Below are 19,864 nucleotides of genomic sequence, written 5' to 3' on the forward strand. Positions count from 1 at the left end.
GGCGACGGGTCATGACCTCCTCTGAGATCATGACGTGAGAATTATAATATGTATATATTTTCACAGTACATGATCACAAGGGGGGAACAGACTAAAAACCGGAAGCCGGTGACGTTGCTTATATATCTTTACTCTTTGTGACCACGGATCATGAACTCCAATGAGATCCCCATGACTGTTCATATTATTATATACATATTAACAGTATGTGATCTCTAGGGGAAAACACAGTAACAACTGGAAGATGTTACTGTGTTTTACCCTAGAGACCAACTGGAAGATGGTGACGTTGATTGTAAATGTTTAGGGTTTGCGCCGAAGGGTCACCAACACCTCTCAAGCGATGTACAGTGTCAATATTATAATATAGAAAGTCACAATATATAAGCTGAAAGGAGCCAGAAAAGGAGCAATGTTTGTTGTAATCTATCTGTTTCTGAAAATAAGCTGCTGATGTTACAGAGAAAAAGCGAAAAACATGCAATAACATTTTTTTCTAGATATAAATGTTTAAATATTGACAAATAGCCACAAATTTTAACTAAGTACTATGCCTATGCCATATTGAAACAACTTACAACTCCGGGAATAGGTTTGTTGACGCAAAAGACGCAAAAGAAGAATCCGATGCTTGAAAAGGGAACCTGCATCACAGATTGGCAACTCAGAAATAACTCACGAATATGAAACTAATTGCACAGTAGGTGTGGTTTGTATAGCTTTTGGTTGTTTAATAGTCTATGGAAGGAAGATTTGCTCCGCCTGTGTAGATGTCACATTTTATAGTTTACACATGCTCACTTTTTAACTGTTTTACTTCAGCACGTGTTGGGAAAAGTTACAAACTGTGAAGCTGTAAAGGTTTCGATTTTCCATTGTAACACTTATAAGGTCATTATTATCTACATACGATGGAGAGTTTAAAAAGTGTTACTCGGTAAACTGTGTTCTTTGCAAAAACATCGAAATAGAAGACAAAAAAAGGATTAATATTTGTTATTACTATGCTTCTTAATTAAAAAAATGCTAGCATTTATAAATCGTAAAGCTACCCTCGGAAAGGTGTGCTGGTGCTTGGGGCATTGGGAAGATTAAGCAAGGTATTACTTACAGTGGGATAGTGGTGGGCTAAGATGCTGATGAACTTTGGAATCGAACTGTGAATGCTGTTCTTGGAAGTGCTGTGTCATACTTTTACCACACTTATATGTTAATTGCTGCTAATTAAGTTGAAAATATTCTTAAATTATAAGTAGGACTCCATGATTTATGTTTTCAATGATGTTTACAGATAAATACTGACAGAAACTTTTTATTTATTTTAAACTGTGCATGAATACGGAAATTGGGTTATTTTTTGAGCGTTTGTAAATGCTGTCAATGATGAGTAGTAGGGCAATAGATCTGTAGTTATAAATGTAAAAGGGTCAGCACAATAAAAGACTTTTATAATAAAAGTTGTACATTTTAATATGGAGGCTGTGTATAGTTTATCATCTAAGAGTGTTTACATGAGTGAAAACGGTCAGTCTTTAAGCCATGACTGCATATTTATCAGTAAAATAAATGTGGAAATATACTAATTTCAGATACATTTTTTTACAAAATCTGAAATATATATGGGTAAATAGACATACAATTATTTTTAAAATAATATGGATAAATATAGATGGAAATGTCCAAAAAATAAATGACATAAAACCAGGAGGTATAATTATAAGTAAAAAAACACTACTGTTAAGTTTTTTTTTAGTATAAAAAGTACACACGTGTTTTTAAATTTTACTTAACAAACACTATAGGTTATAGGGATATTGTAGTTAGATATTGACATTTAAAAAAACTTTCAAATTCACTGAAAAAACCATAGGTTATACTTGTAATAGTGATTTTATAACACAGTAAGTATGAGTTACTATCTATATGAATAAATGAACTGCTGCTTGTATAAGTGTATAGCTGAAAAATGTAAGTTTGATCCATTATTTGCATAAAGGAGTAAGATGACTGCATAAGTGAATAGAATGTGTGCTGGTGTGTAATGTTGACATAAGTGTATAAGTATATTTGATAGTGTTCTATTGATCATTGACAGTATGTATGAGTGAATCTATAGGTAAGTGATTAGATGTGTATGTAGATCTAGGAATGACTGAGTAGGTTTTTAGAAACTTGTATTGGTGTGTCAATGGACTCAAATATGGTACTCTCTATTTTACAGTGAGTGATGAAAAGTTATACTAGTGTATGAGGAGGTTATCAGGTTGTCACGTGGATGATGTAATCAGTGATGTCATTTGAGATGTCATCAGTGATGTCATCAGTGATGTCACTGACCATGTCATGAATGATGTCATATGTGACATTATCAGTGGTGGATTGCGGGTGCGCGAGTTATACTTACTACAACTAACTATAATAGAGGAGTTTCAATGGTTTTGTATGAGTGAAATGTCCAGCTAACTATAACTCCCCTAAAACCTATGTTTTTTTTCAGTGAATTTGTAAGGTTTTTTAAATGATAATTCCGAACTATAAACTGCCTTAACCTATGTTTTTTTTTAGTGAATATACATATATATATATATATATATATATATATATATATATATATATATATATATAAATATATATAAATATATATATATATATATTACCTACTGACGGTCGCCAGTAGGCATATATAGGTAGGACCTAGTTACCATAGGAAATCCCTAACATTCTATTGGGAATAACTTTGGCACCGATTGAGGAATCTGCGTGTAATTTTCCTTAAAATTGCTTCACTCTGCTCAGCTCCTTTCCTGAAAGTTTCGGGGAGATTCGTCAAGCGGGGGCCGAGAAAAAAGGGGGGTCCCAAAACATGTTTTCCCCATGTTAATTTCTATAGGGACCTTTAGACACGGCTACAGCCCGAACGGCTGAATGGAATTACACCAAACTTGGCAAAATGCTAGGGCCTGGTATGCAGATGTGCCTTTGCTATGTTTGGGGAAAATCCTTCCAGTAGTTCTTGAGAAAATTTAATTTGAAATTTTTCAAATGGCATTTTCTATGGGACCTTTAGACACCGCTACAGCCCGAACGGCTGAACAGAATTACACCAAACTTGGCAAAATGGTAGGGACAGGTATGCAGTAGTGCCTTTTCTATATTTTGTGAAAATCCCTCCAGTAGTTGTTGAGAAAATTGAATTTGACCTAATTATATATCTCTATGCGCTCAACATTCTATTGGGAATAACTTTGGCGCCGATTGAGGAATCTGTGTATAATTTTCCAGAAATTTGGCCAGCTCCGCTCCGCTCCTTCCCTGAAAGATTTGGGGGATTCGTCAAGCGGGGGCCGAAAGGGGGGTCCCAAAACTTGTTTTCCCCATGTTAATTTCCATAGGGAATTTTAGACACGGCTACAGCCCGAACGGATAAATGGAATTACACCAAACTTGGCAAAATGGTAGGCCTGGTATGCAGATGTTCCTTTCCTATGTTTGGTAAAAATCCCTCCAGTAGTTCTTGGGAAAATTGAATTTGAAATTTTTCAAATGGCATTTTCTATGGGACCTTTAGACACGACTACAGCCCGAACGGCTGAACGGAATTACACCAAACTTGGCAAAATGGTAGGGACAGGTATGCAGTAGTGCCTTTTCTGTATTTGGTGAAAATCCCTCCAGTAGTTGTTGAGAAAATTGAATTTGAGCAAATTATATATCTATATACGCTCACCGTACGCGCACTGTACGCGTACCGTATGCGTACATGCGCGTACCAAATACATGCGCGAGCGAGTTTCTGATTGGCTGGCAGTCGACTGTCAACATTCCAAACTGTCCAAACCAGGATGTGATGGCCGCCATCTTGTTTTTCAGGAGAACTGAGGCACAAGAGAGCCCAAAACAAGAGTGGAAAACACGAAAAGGGGGCAGGGTAGAGACCCCCCAACCCTCTAGCCCTTCTCAGGGGGTCCCAAAAGGACTCCAAAGGGCAAAAAAAAAAAAAGAAATTGAGGGGTACGCGCACGTGCGCGTACCCCGCGATTTAAAAACATAATTATAATTTTTTGCACTTGGTGATCCTTCTGAGACCCCCTGAGAAGGGCTAGTGGGTCAGGGGGTCTCAACCCTGCCCCCTTTTCACTTTTTCCACTCTTGTTTTGTGCTCTCTTGTGCCTCACTTCTCCTGAGAAACAAGATGGCTGCTCAGGTGGTCCCAGAAGGATAATAACATATATAAAAGGTATCCGCTAATAGAATTAGCATTTACAAAACCTTTGAAATGTATTGAAAAAAAATATAGGTTTCACGCTTGATATACTTAGGAATTAGCATTAAAAAAGCCTTGCCAATTCACTGAAAAAACCATAGGTTTCAAGCCTTATATAGTTAGGAATTAGCATTTAAAAAGCCTTGCCAATTCACTAAAAAAAACATAGGTTTCAAGCCTTATATATTTAGGAATTAGCATTTAAAAAACCTTGCAAATTCACTTAAAAAACCATAGATTTCAGGCCTTATATAGTTAGGAATTAGAATTTAACAACCCTTGCAAATTCACTTAAAAAACCATAGGTTTCAGGCCTTATATAAATAGGAATTAGCATTTTAAAAACCTTGCAAATTCACTTAAAAAACCATAGGTTTCAGGCTTTATATAGCTAGGAATTAGCATTTAAAAAACCATTGAAATAATTGCTCCTATATAGTTAGTTGTACTAACTATATTTCGCACACCCGCAATCCACTGCTGATGATGTCACATACTACATCATTCATGACATGGTCAGTGACATCGCTGATTACATCACTGATGACATCTCAAATGACATCACTGATGACATGTCATTTGACATCTCATTTGACATCACTGATGATATCATTCATGTGATAATACGATGCACCTCCTCACACTCTAATATAAACTTTGATACACCCAGTGTTAAATACAGACTACCATTCTTGAAACCATTGACACACCAATACCAATTACTACATACGCACTCACTGATTCCTAGGTCTACACACACATTCAATCATTCACCCATAGAATCTCTCATACATACAGTCACTCATCAATACAACACTATCATATGCACTCATACACCTATACAGACACTCACACACTGCCACTCATCCATGGAGTTACTCACACACCTAGTCAGTCATGCAAATGGAAAGGGGAGACCTCTCGGTCACCCCGAACGTATGGCTGGGTGCCCCGATCCCCCGGGAAACCTTTGCGAGCGGGCGGCGTGTCCCGGCCGGTATGCCCATATTGGCTTGGTTGGAGCACGCCCCCGCCGCCAAAAAGGGTTGTCCTAACACTTGCCCAGAAGTCCGTGCACTTCTGGGCGGGATGGGGATGCTGCCCCGCCGTCCCGATGCAAGTTAAAAGGCGCTGGAATCCAGGCAGGCGTCCTCTTGTTCGCGCTCTGAAGGCTGCACCACTCATCGCTCGTGAGCCCTCAAGGGAACAAGCTGCAGTTTTTGAACGTGTAATCATTGTTTTTTCTGTTTCTGTCGTCAAGGCGTAGCTGGAGTCCGAGTCACTACTGGAAAACAGTCAGAGACAAAACTGAACGCAGAGATGCCTGGTAAGAAGAGTGGAAAGAGCTCCGAGATGCAATGAATGCTGCGCACACTGGTGAACCAAGTGTCGGTGATGGACAGGAAATTCGGTAAAGTGGACCAGCTGGGTCGCGGCCTAGCGGCCCACCGGAAACAGGTAGAGGCCCAAGTGGGGCCCTCAGGGCGACCTAAGAGGATCGTGGGGCCTGATTTGGCAAACATTACCCCAGGGGGGGATAAGGGGAAAAAGAAGAAGGGGAAGGTGGGTCCTAGCGAGGCCCCAGTCCCGCTGGTCCCGGTAGCCCAGCGTCCAGCCCGGTACCCACAACGGTTGGGGGATTGTCAATCCCGGTGGTTATCACACCGATGGATAACGACCAAATGCCCCCCGAATTAGCGATTCAGTTGGCAGCTGTATTACCCTGGTTGAAGAAGGAAGCCGGGGGATCCACGGCTGTGGAAGACCCAGCCGAAGAAGCTAGGCAGATTATCGAGCAGCTCAAGCAGGCAAGGGGCACTGGGGCAGCGAACGGGCCTTCTATTTCTCCGCAGGTGGCGAACCTGGTCGCGGTCAAAAATCGGAATAAGTGGACGGACACGTCCGGAGGTACAACAGAAGCCGGTAAGAGATTGCTCCCAATAATGGGGGAGGGCTCTGTACCCTCAAGGCGGGAATGCTTGGCGCAACATGTTCCTATGGCAACTAAGGAAATGGTGTGGGCTAATAAATACATCAATATGTTTTCATTGTTGACAGACAATCGTGAGTTAGAATATGCCAAGACTCAGAAAGATTTATGGCACCCCAGTGTATGGCGGGCAAAAATGTCAGAATTCAGGGTGGAAGAGTCCATGATGAACCGGATCAGGGCTTTTTCTGTTTTTGTAGCAATTATCACTGAGCGAACACCAGAACTGTTGGGTGACCTAGCTTGCTACCAGAGCAAGATCACGGGCTTCCATGAGAAGTATGGAGGAGAAGAATGGAAAGGGTATGACATGGCATTTAGAAAGGCGAAAGAGTTTAATGAAACACTGACTTGGGATTGTTTGGATACTGTATCTTGGCATTCGCAGTTCTTGCCGGGATCGGCGGGTGGATCGGGGTCGAGCGCAAACGGCTCCAGGGCCTTTCAACAGAAACATCCTCAGCCCTTTCGACCAACCTACGGTGGGGGTTACTCAGTCTAGATCGGGAGGGAATGGGAATAAGCGAGGAGTATGTTGGGGTTTTAACAAGGGAACGTGTAGCAGGCCGCAGGGAACGTGCAGGTTCAGGCATGCCTGCGCTGGTTGTGGTAACACCTCCCACCCCGAAACTAGCTGCCGATCCAGAGGCAATGGTACCGGAGAAAAAGGGGGTACCAAGCAGGATTGACAAGGTGCCTCGGAGGTCCAAACAATAGCCCGTGGATATTCTGGCTTTGACTCCCTGGCTGAACAAATACCCTGATCATGTGTCCGCTGGGATCCTGCAAGATGGCTTCTCGTATGGCTTCAGGATCCCGGCGGGTGATTTTCGGGGGGCCCTCTCATGTAAAAACCAACTGTCCGAATTTGTGTGTTCCCCATTAGGGGTAGTTCCCAAAAAGGAGCCGGGAGAATACAGGCTCATTCATAATTTATCGGCCCCAAGGGGGGCTTCCGTTAATGAGGCGATCGATGCAGACATTTGCAGTGTGAGGTACACATCATTCGATGTTTCAGTGGTAATGTTGAATCGCCTAGGCCTCGGTGCATTGCTAGCGAAATCGGATATTGAATCCGCATTTAGGTTGCTTCCGGTACATCCCCAGGATCAGCACTTGTTGGGTTTTACATTTCAGGGGAAGTACTACATGGATATGTGCATGCCGATGGGTTGTTCAATTTTGTGTGCCTATTTTGAAATGTTTAGCTCATTTCTGGAGTGGGTGTTCTCGAAGGCCACAGGGCACCAACATGTGATGCATTATCTTGATGATTTCTTGTTTCTCGGCCCAGCGGGCTCTCGGGACTGTGCACGGGCATTGCAGGATTTCTGCGTGCTCATGCGGGGTTTCGGGGTACCGTTGGCGCCAGGTAAGATGGTGGGTCCAACTACCTCCCTGGAGTTTCTGGGTATCGAAATAGACTCCGTGGAGGGTTGCTTCCGTTTGCCGGCGGAGAAGATCGACAAATTCAGGGCCTCCCTGTTGCAATGTCTTTGGAACGACAAAGTGACACTGCACCAACTACAGCAAACAGTGGGTCAGCTTAACTTTGCATTTAGGGGTATACCGATGGCTCGCCCCTTCTCCCGATTGATTGCCCAGGCCATGGTTGGCCTAAAGGAAGGGCACCATCGTACGAGGCTGTCGGGAGAGGTTCGCCAGGACATGCTCATTTGGCTGGCATTGTTGGCGGATTTCAACGGCCGAGTAGTCTGGAGCAAAGCCCCGGCCTCGTCAGCAGAATTAGGTTTATGGACCGACTCTGCGGGCAGTGTGGGGTTTGGCGCGATCCTTGGTAACCGATGGTAGGCCCAGAAATGGCCAACATGGTGGAAAACAAGTGGCTTGACGAGCAACTTTGGTTTTCTAGAGCTATTCCCCATCTGGGTAGTGTTGTCGGCATGGCCGGAAGAGTTCCTAAACCGCTCGGTGATATTTTGGTCTGATAACATGACCGTAGTCGAGTGCATAAACCAGCAGGCAGCACGCTGCAAGTGGATAGGGCGATTGTTGAAAGAAATTGTGTTGAAATGCTTGAGACTAAGTGTGCAATTCAGGGCAAAACATGTGCCGGGAGTACTGAATAATGCAGCTGATGCGCTCTCTCGTTTCAAAATGCAGGCTTTCAGGGATTGTTTACCCTCAGCGGAGCTAGTGGCAGCACCATTTCCCGAAGCATTATGGCAAATCGGCGCCACGGACTACAAAACCTCGTGGCAGCCAGTTTAGTGCAGAGGACAAGGAAAGCTTATGAAGGGGCATTCCGCTCGTACTGCGCCTTTTTGGGCCCTACATGGGAGCATAGTTGGGGTCAGGAGGGGTCCTTTACCCAATTTTTAGTGGCACTTCATGAGGAGGGCCGGTCGGTGGCAACCGCCAGTCGGTATAAGGCCGCCATATAATTTATGGCTCAGCTCCAGGGGATTGGGGACCCGACGGATTATTTTATAGTCAGAAAGGCGCTGCGCGGCTGGCAGCGCCTAGAGGGTCGCAAGAAGGATACCAGGCACCCAATAGGATTTGAGAGATTGACCTCCTTATTGGCTACACTAGAAGAGACATGCTCCTCACCTGGTGAGGTCGTTCTATTCCGGGCAGCATTTGCATTGGCGTTCTACGGGGCCCTGCGGGTGAGCGAACTGGTGGCTGCCAACAAAAGGGATACCAAGGGGGGTCTGCGCTGGGACCACACGCAAGTGAGGGGGGATTCCCTGCTGATCACCATAGCTAGGTCTAAGACAGACCAGGAAGCCCAGGGGAGTAGCATTGTGTTGCAGCGCGCTCCGGGTTGTCCCTGTTGTCCAGTGAGGCATGTCGCGGCCTACCTAAAACAAAGGTTGACGACGTGAGGGGGGGCCTTGCTGCGACATGCTGACGGCACCCCGTTCACAAAGTTTCAGTTCCAGAGGGTGCTGGCAATCACGATTGCAGCTGCGGGCTTGAACCCGAGTGATTTTGGGATGCATTCATTCAGAATAGGGGCCGCTACAGAAGCAACGGCTGGGGGTCTGCGGGCAGACAATGTTAAACAATTAGGCCGCTGGTCTAAGAATTGTTTCAAACCGTAAGTGCGGCTGCACATGTTGTAAGAAACTGAAGAAGTGCACTCACGCTTGTTGTCTTTTGTTTGGATTACAGTTTCACGAGCCTGTGACGCAGGGCGGAAATTGGGACCGGCCCAGTATCAGCTAACCACCACTTCAGGATTAAGGAATGAAAGACGAGTGGTCTGGGTCGTGGGCCACTCATACGTGAGGCGTGCCGCGGACATATTCAAGGCAGGTGATGCAATCCACACATCTGAGGAATATGGTTTCAGAGTGTCCTTCCATGGGAAGGGCGGTTTGTGTATCGACCAACTGCAATGTTTTGTCGAAGAATTGTTAGGGCGGCACAGGTCACAGCCATCAGTAGTCATAGTACACATTGGGGCAATGACTTGGTAAGGTTGGGCAGACGAGCTTTAATCGAGCACATACTCTTAGCAGTTAGTTGGTTAGCAAAGACGCTCCCGGGGTGCACAATAGCTTGGTCACACATGATTCCGAGGAGGGTACGGAGGGGTGGATTGTCCAAGACAGCGTTGAACCATTCGGTAAAGAGGGTCAACAATAATATGGAGAAATTGTTTCACTCTGCTCATCTTAGAAGCATACCGCATGGGTGCATCTGGAGGGACCAATGTTATTCAGTTGATGGGGTACACCTGTCCAGGGTGGGGAATAACTTATTGATAGGAGCCATGATAGCTTGGCTAGTGGGATTGAGGAGACATGACCTATAGGAGGTGTGGGGGGACCAGATAGTCGGTCAACTATCTGGCCTGTGGCGGTAAGGTCATGATCGGTGAGCAGTGATTTCAAGGTCCCTAGTGGGGGCGCCACCCATTATGGATGGGAGCGCCCGGGGGGAGGCAGCCAATTGGCCCCTCCCACGGGGGGCGGCACCCATTACGGATGGGTCGCCCAGGGGGAGATGGCCATAGGCCCCTCCCAAGGGAGACGGCTATGTGCCCCTCCCACGAATTTCCCAGGGGCCGGATATCCGCTCCGGCGGAAGAGAGTGTGGGCAAAGGGGGGGAGTCCACGCTGTCCTTCTTACGGATACCCCGCACGGGAACTCGGACGACCGTAAGATGGCGTCGATTGAAAGGGGGCCCCATGACACGGGAAGTTACAGTTTGCTACGAGGGTAAAGCCCTCTGCGCATGCGCCACTCAAACGTGAGGGCGGGAATTTGGTGAAAGGGATCTGACAGTGGTTAAGACCTTGCCGTTGGCCCCTAACGATGGGATGTACAAAATTCTTATGCAAATGCATTATGTCATGATGTTAGACTTGCTTAGGATAATCTTTGTATTAGAGATTTGTTAAGGTTAGCCTGGATACCTGTCTTTATCAAGTGTAATGAAAGTTGAATTTTGTACATGATACACGAAACGTTTTAATTTAAAGTTTTAAATTTTGTTTCATATTTTAATAAATACGGCCGGGGGGGTCGTGATGCCCCCCTGCCTTCTAAAAGTTCAAACTGTGTCTGTATCCTACCATTGGGATTGGTGGTGGAAGGCGTGGCAGGCATCCCTGACCATAGAATCAATCACACTTCCATTTCCTCAACTATACAGTTATACACCCAACACCTTACTTATTCAAACATATACTAACACATACTTACTTTCCTATACAATCACTGATACAAGTACACAATGATCCATACAGCCACTCGCACATTCACTGGCTCTCATGTATAGTCATTTATATATGCCAACTCTCACATGCACTGTGTTTTACATATGTACTTACTTGGACATGTAGCACTGAGATATCCAATTACTCACCAACACACCCATGCACACAGTCAACCGCCCATATAGCTGTTTCCACATGCACTCTTGAACTCATACACCTAGTGAATCAACTGCTCGCACATCTATGCACAGAGTCACACACCTCCCAGCCACTCACACACACACTCAGTCTCCCATTCAAATACTTGGGCAACCAATCAATAACCCATATAGCCACTCATATAGCTACTGATCAACACATGCAGCAGCTTACACAACAACAGACATACTGATGCACACATTCAGACAGTTTAGTCACTAACCCATGCATTTAGTAAGACACCTTTAATCACTCACTCATACAGTCAGTCACGAACCTACTAAATCCTTCATCCAGACACTTATACATCCACTCATTCTTCAATATGTAAAACATATTTAAACTTTACAGAAACACACAGTCACTGGATGATGTCATCAGTGATGTCAAATGAGATGTCATCAGTGATGTCACTGACCATGTCATGAATGATGTAATATGTGACATCATCAGCAGTGGATTGAGGGTGCGTGAAATATAGTTAGTACAACTAACTATATAGGAGCAATTTCAAGGGTTTTTTAAATGCTAATTCCTAACTATATAAGGCCTGAAACCTATGGTTTTTTAAGTGAATATATATATATATATATATATATATATATATATATATATATATATATATATATATATATATATATATATATATATATATATATATATATATATATATATATATATATATATATATATATATATCAACGAGCAAATGTCCCAAGATGAGAGGAGCGACAGTAGCTGGTGCTGGTGGCAAGGTTCAGGACACCCTCGCAGTAATTGTTTTCAGCAAAAACCTCTCAAAGGAGAAAAACGCCGCACACTACTTCAATAGTTGAATTACTGGTTTATTTTCTGTAGGTTCCCCACCTACGCGTTTTGGACATGAAGCTGTCCCTGATCACTGTAACAAACAATTGTCCATCATTACTTTTTACCTTAAGTAACTGTAGACAACACATGGCTATTAAGATGCATTGTGGGCTCAGTAGTTTTTGGATCAGAATTCATCCAAACAATGCACTGTGAGTTACCGGATCGCCGCATTTGCGCGGCGCAATTAGAGCTCTGTGGTTATATTTAGAAAGTGATTTCCAATGCGCATGATATTTGTCCGAGGGACATTAAGTGTGGCTGATTTTGCTCACGTTAAATAGCGCAAATCATCACTGCTTAGGAAATAAAGGACTAAGTGTCCATGTTCAGAGTAATGGCTAAGTGCCTACGAGTTTCATTGTGCCGTTTCATGCTTTGATCAACAGTAGTCACAGTGCAGAGATAATTAAAACATTTTTTCTTTATATAACTGTCACATGTATTGAATTTCATTGTCTATTTTTAGAAACAAAGATTCACTGGTTATCAAAGATGTGTCTCTAGATAGTGTTCAATTCGTCATAATTATAAGTGTACATAAAGTTCTTCGTCGGCGTTGAGGCCCCACGGGTTTCTGGTTTTGAATCTTATTATTAGCTTTGATTCAAGCCTTCTCAATCGGGTGACTCGATCACCTCCTCTTTCGTTTTCACCAACCATGGCAATTCCCGCATATTTCATATCTTTCCAAGTTTTTCCAGGATGAGTTTTTAGATGTTTAGCTGTTGCATAGGTTGAGTCATTGTTCTGGATCGCTCTAGTGTGTTCAAGAATTCTCTTTTTTAGTGGCAGATTGTAGAACCAATGTATTTCTTACCACAAAAACACTGTATTTGGTAGACCACGAATTGCGACTCACATGTTATCTTATCCTTGATCACAAAGTTTCTTCGCCTGGGATCTAGTAGAGTTTTGATGTTTTGGCCAATTTTACACGCTTTGCATGTTGCACATTTGCTAAAGCCCAGTTGTCTTTTTTCTAGCCAGCTCTGAGTTTTTATTTTCTTAAAATGGCTGTTTACTAGTGTATCTTGAATAGAAGGAGCTTTGCGATATGAGACTAGAGGTCTATCACCAATCAAAGTACCTATCTCGGTGTCTTTTTTGAGCACATTCCAATATTTTATTAGAATTTGACGGATTTTGTAACTTTCCTTGGAATAGGTTAGGATTAGTCATGGTTGGTCTTCTTCCGTGTTATTTTCTGTGGATTTGTGTCTTGGTATTAGAGTTTCTGCTCTTGATTTTGCTCTTGCTTTTTGTTCTCCTTTTGTTATGTCTGCGTGTTTATATCCACGTTTGGAAAAGCGATCTTTGGTTTCTTTGAACTTGTTTTCCATTTCATTCTCTTCTGAGCAGTTCCTTTTCATCCGTAAAAATTCCCCGTAAGGGATACTTTTTTTCAGTGAGGTGGGGTGAAAGCTGGTTCCGTGTAGCACACTGTTTGTTGACGTTTGTTTCCTGAAGACAGTTGTTTCCAATTTGTTGTTTTTGACATAAATTTTCGTGTCAAGAAACTCTATTTCCTTTTTTTGGATGTTCGATGTAAATTGTAATCCAACTTCATTTGTATTCAGGATTTCAATACACTCCATGAGTCTTTGTTTCGTGCCTTTCCAAAGGAGGAACAGATCATCTATAAATCTGTACCGCTCCAAACAAAGAACCTGAGACTTTTGTAGTGGCGGATGCTACTAGTCTACAGATTGCTTTTGAATTATTGCATCAAATCGAACAAACTGAGCTAACCAACACCCAAACGCTCTCCCAAATGGGTCATGTGGTAGGAGCACGTCCTAAAATCAATCTCAAAAACAAATCAAAATTTTGTCCGGTCTTACATCCTGGCTACCGCATAGATGTCTTTCATGACCTGGTTGTGGCAGAACTGGAGACAATGAATAATACTACCAACAAAAGGAAAATGTAACCAAAAAGGAACGTACAGCCTTAAAAAACCTCCAGCCCAACGCAATAATAGAAATAAAACCAGCAGACAAAGGGGGGAATATCGTGATTCAAAATAAAACAGACTACCTGGAAGAAGCCTATCGCCAGCTAAACAATGGAACCAATTATGAAGTCTTGCAGCACAATCCAACTACAAACATGACTAATAAATTACACAAATGCATACAAACATGGCAGGAAAATGGCCTAATAAGAATGGAAGAGAAAAACTTCTTGACAGTTGTACATCCAATAATGCCAATGATTTATTTTCTTCCGAAAATTCACAAGACTCTGTTCAAACCACCAGCGCATCCAATAATATCCAGCTGTGGTTCATTATGCGAAAATGTATCTTCCTATGTAGACTACTTCTTGGCTCCGATAGTCCCAACACTCAGCTCCTACATCAAAGACACTGGGGATTTTCTGAGAATCATCATGGGAGTTGAGTGGCAACCGGAGTACTGGCTAGCAACCATTGATGTTGTCTCGCTTTACACCTCAATCCAACGAGATATAGGATTAATTGCGACTAAATACTTCCTAAGCCAGACACCCATATCAGAACTTCGTCATACTAACATGGTAATAGACATGATGACTTTCTGTTTGGAAAACAATGTTTTCACCTTTGACAAAAAAATTTATAGACAGACTTGCGATTGTGCCATGGGAGTTTCCTTCTCTCCAAGCTATGCTAATCTCACCATGGGATGGTGGGAGAAAAACATAGCTTGGAGAGAAGAAAACGAACCATACACCACGGATGTGGTTATATGGCTCAGATTTATAGATGATCTGTTCCTCCTTTGGAAAAGCACGAAACAAAGACTCATGGAGTATATTGAAATCCGGAATACTAATGAAGTTGGATTACAATTTACATTGAACATCCAAAAAAAGGAAATAGAGTTTCTTGACACGAAAATTTATGTCAAAAACAACAAATTGGAAACAACTGTCTTCAGGAAACAAACGTCAACAAACAGTGTGCTACACAGAACCAGCTTTCACCCCACCTCACTGAAAAAAAGTATCCCTTACGGGGAATTTTTACGGATGAAAAGGAACTGCTCAGAAGAGAATGAAATGGAAAACAAGTTCAAAGAAACCAAAGATCGCTGTTCCAAACGTGGATATAAACACGCAGACATAACAAAAGGAGAACAAAAAGCAAGAGCAAAATCAAGAGCAGAAACTCTAATACCAAGACACAAATCCACAGAAAATAACACGGAAGAAGACCAACCACGACTAATCCTAACCTATTCCAAGGAAAGTTACAAAATCCGTCAAATTCTATTAAAATATTGGAATGTGCTCAAAAAAGACACAGAGATAGTTACTTTGATTGGTGATAGACCTCTAGTCTCATATCGCAAAGCTCCTTCTATTCAAGATACGCTAGTAAACAGCCATTTTAAGAAAATAAAAACTCAGAGCTAGCTAGAAAAAAGACAACTGGGCTTTAGCAAATGTGCAACATGCAAAGCGTGTAAAAATGGCCAAAACATCAAAACTCTACTAGATCCCAGGGGAAGAACCTTTGTGATCAAGGATAAGATAACATGTGAGTCGCAATTCGTGGTCTACCAAATACAGTGTTTTTGTGGTAAGAAATACATTGGTTCTACAATCTGTCCACTAAAAAAGAGAATTCTTGAACACACTAGAGCGATCCAGAACAATGACTCAACCTATGCAACAGCTAAACATCTAAAAACTCATCCAGGAAAAACTTGGAAAGATATGAAATATGCTGGAATTGCCATGGTTGGTGAAAACGAAAGAGGAGGTGATCAAGTCACCCGATTGAGAAGGCTTGAATCAAAGCTAATAATAAGATTCAAAACCAGAAACCCGTGGGGCCTCAACGCCGACGAAGACCTTTATGTACACTTATAATTATGACGAATTGAACACTATCTAGAGGCACATCTTTGATAACCAGTGAATCTTTGTTTCTAAAAATAGACAATGAAATTCAATACATGTGACAGTTATATAAAGAAAAAAATGTTTTAATTATCTCTGCACTGTGACTACTGTTGATCAAAGTATGAAACGGCACAATGAAACTCGTAGGCACTTAGCCATTACTCTGAACACGGACACTTAGTCCTTTATTTCCTAAGCAGTGATGATTTGCGCTATTTAATGTGAGCAAAATCAGCCACACTTAATGTCCCTTGGACAAATATCATGCGCATTGGAAATCACTTTCTAAATATAACCACAGAGCTCTAATTGCGCCGCGCAAATGCCGCGATCCGGTAACTCACAGTGCATTGTTTGGATGAATTCTGATCCAAAAACTACTGAGCCCACAATGCATCTTAATAGCCAAGTGGTGTCTACAGTTACTTAAGGTAAACAGTAATGATGAACAATTGTTTGTTACCGTGATCAGGGACAGCTTCATGTCCGAAACGCGTAGATGGGGAACCTACAGAAAATAAACCAGTAATTCAACTATTGAAGTAGTGTGCGGCGTTTTTCTCCTTTGAGAGGTTTTTGCTGAAAACATATATATATATATATTCAAGCTTCGGTTTGTACCAAAAATGACGGGGCACTGGCGGTGGGTGCCGCAAACACGGTTGGTACGCTGTGTAACAATACTGCTCCAAATCTCCTCCCCCAGCCGGTAAAGAAGAAACAGCACTCGCGGGGTGTTTTATCAGAAATTTCCTTTATTCGTACGCTCCTCACAGACGCATTTCGGGTCAAGCCCTTTCTCAATGTGTCAACACGAATGTTGCACAGGAGCCATTTTTAAAGTGCAAAGCGCGATTTCATGAGGAAAGTGAGGTAGGACTGCTCGTCCTCAATACACCAGCGCCATGTTGGAATGTGCAAAACAAGCAAGAATTCATACTCATTCAGCGATCAAAATTACTTGCAAATCATGATTTCAAACTTGTTACGAACTATACATTTTGCCGTGCTACGAGATACCAAGCCTTAAAAATCGAAAAACCATTTGCTCTTTCATTACATGCCAAGCACCATATGTAGTGTACTGTTTGATGTGCCCCTGCAGGCTAAGATACATAGGAAGCACCATAAAAAGCGTAAAACTGAGAATCCTTGAGCACATGCGTGCTATAGCTAACAAGGACATGACATCTCCAGTAGCTAAGCATTTTGCGATCAAACACCGTAGTAACAGAGATCTTCTACAATACTTCAGGATGGATCAGATACCGGAGCATGAAAGGGGCGGAAATAGATTACTTAAACTTAGACGCCTGGAATCCCGTTACATAATTGACCTGCAAACTAAAATCCCAATGGGCTTAAACAGTGGGGAAGAACTGGCTATCCACCTAGGAAAGTAAATTCACAGAGATATTACCAGGGCCACCTAAACGAATCATGAGGAAATTGTACTGTCTTAAGGCATGCCTTAGGGGTAACTTGGCGGTTTCTAGCGATAGGAGCCGCCCAAGCCGATCCACGGCAAGATCTAAGGGAATGTGCTGTATACCAGGCGATTGTACATTACTTTCTAATGCCAAAACACTGAGCAAACTATATGTGTCTTTAATGCGACAAATGGCACTGCCAAAGGCTCTAAGATTGAATTGTTAAAATATGAATGTCATTCATCTAACACATGTAATTGCTCCTCGAAGGTTTGATTATTAATGTGGCATTATACTATTGTATGTAAGAAACTGGTGCGGGAGCACACTGCTTCACCTCCCAGCAGAGTCGCCCCTGGGCATCATGGTAGATGCAGTTCAGATCGACAAGCGAGTACACTTGGAAAGTCTTGAGTGTTTCACCAGGTGGGTGCAGATTAGTGCTGGCCATCTCTGGACACGTGTTTCTGGATTATTATCCGTCATCAGCAGAGATTAGGCAAAATTATTTGGGGTCGCTGAGCAGGCTGCCGTATTCTTGGAACGTAGTATCTCTCCAGGCACGCAGGTGCCTCTCCACGAGCTCGTCAGCTCAAAGCGGCCCGAGGGAGCCTTCAAGTAAGAAACTGGTGTGGGAGCACACTGCTTCACCTCCCAGCAGAGTCGCCCCTGGGCATCATGGTAGATGCAGTTCAGATCGACAAGCGAAGTCACTTGGAAAGTCTTGAGTGTTTCACCAGGTGGGTGCAGATTAGTGCTGGCCATCTCTGGACACGTGTTTCTGGATTATTATCCGTCATCAGCAGAGATTAGGCAAAATTATTTGGGGTCGCTGAGCAGGCTGCCGTATTCTTGGAACGTAGTATCTCGCCAGGTGCGCAGGTGCCTCTCCACGAGCTCGTCAGCTCAAAGCGGCCCGGGGGAGCCTTCAAGTAAGAAACTGGTGCGGGAGCACACTGCTTCACCTCCCAGCAGAGTCGCCCCTGGGCATCATCGTAGATGCAGTTCAGATCGACAAGCGAGTACACTTGGAAAGTCTTGAGTGTTTCACCAGGTGGGTGCAGATTAGTGCTGGCCATCTTTGGACACGTGTTTCTGGATTATTATCCGTCATCAGCAGAGATTAGGCAAAATTATTTGGGGTCGCTGAGCAGGCTGCCGTATTCTTGGAACGTAGTATCTCTCCAGGCGTGCAGGTGCCTCTCCACGAGCTCGTCAGCTCAAAGCGGCCCGAGGGAGCCTTCAAGTAAGAAACTGGTGCGGGAGGACACTGCTTCACCTCCCAGCAGAGTCACCCCTGGGCATCATGGTAGATGCAGTTCAGATCGACAAGCGAGTACACTTGGAAAGTCTTGAGTGTTTCACCAGGTGGGTGCAGATTAGTGCTGGCCATCTCTGGACACGTGTTTCTGGATTATTATCACCTGCTTCAAGCAGCCCATGACAATGGCCCACTGCAGTTCAACAATGCGAAAGCTTCAATCTTCCCAGACTATACATTAGCAGTCAAGTTCAAATGCTCCGCATTTCTGGAGGTCAAATCATGTATCTGCACAGCTGGCCATAAGTTTGCTCTCCTATTCCCGGCCAAGCTAAAAATCATTCATACCCAGTGTACCTTCTATTTTGACAGGCCTGATAGTGCATGGGAATGGCTAGACAGTAATTGCATGAAAACCTTGGACAATGGGTGCCATGAGAGATCACAAGAGAAACCACAGAGACCACCACGCAGGTGCAGAAAGGGACTAACTACAGAAAGCACCATGGCTGGCGCCACTTCTCCCCAGGTGGTGTTGAAGAGCAGGCAGGAGGGTCTCCGATCGGCATCTGTGCTGAAGTCTGCACGCCTACCTATTAGCACTAGTTCCTCAGAGGAGGCGATGTTGGACTCAGGGGTGGGGGTAATTGCATTGTTACCCTCAGTATCCACACAGCTAAGGAAAGACCCATTGGGCTGAGAATGTCTTGTGTTGGCTATGGAGTACCACTAATTTAAAATAGAATGGTCCAGGCGATGTATAGATCCTGTAAGTTGGGTTGCGACCTGATTTCCACAATCCCTTGTGGAAATCCTGGGCTGTACCACCTACTGCGCATAGCTACACTTTCTTAACATCAGTAGCCTACTTGTTCTTGTACAGTTCACTTTATTGCCATTTAACTTTCAGTTTGGCCGACCGAAGTAGACTCACTTGACTGAGTATAGGGCAAATATTTATTTGTTCAATTTGCTGGTGGTCTGGTTGCTTGTACTTTGGGAGGACGGATTGGGGGTTGTGGGGCCGCTAGTATTCACAATGTATTATAAATGGCTTCTGTGATTAATTCATACAATATTGTCACTTGGAATATATAGGGTATGGACTCGATCCATAAGCGGCACAGAATATTGGCTCAATTGCACCAACGCCATCCTCAAATAATAAACCTGCAGGAAATGCATTTAATGCCCTCTGAAGCCCTTGAAGTACATAGAAGTTGGAGGGGTCAATTGTATTCAACTGCTTATTCTGCTTTCTCA

This window comes from Lissotriton vulgaris, chromosome 7 (genome assembly GCF_964263255.1).
Source record: "Lissotriton vulgaris chromosome 7, aLisVul1.2, whole genome shotgun sequence".
NCBI lineage: Eukaryota > Metazoa > Chordata > Amphibia > Caudata > Salamandridae > Lissotriton > Lissotriton vulgaris.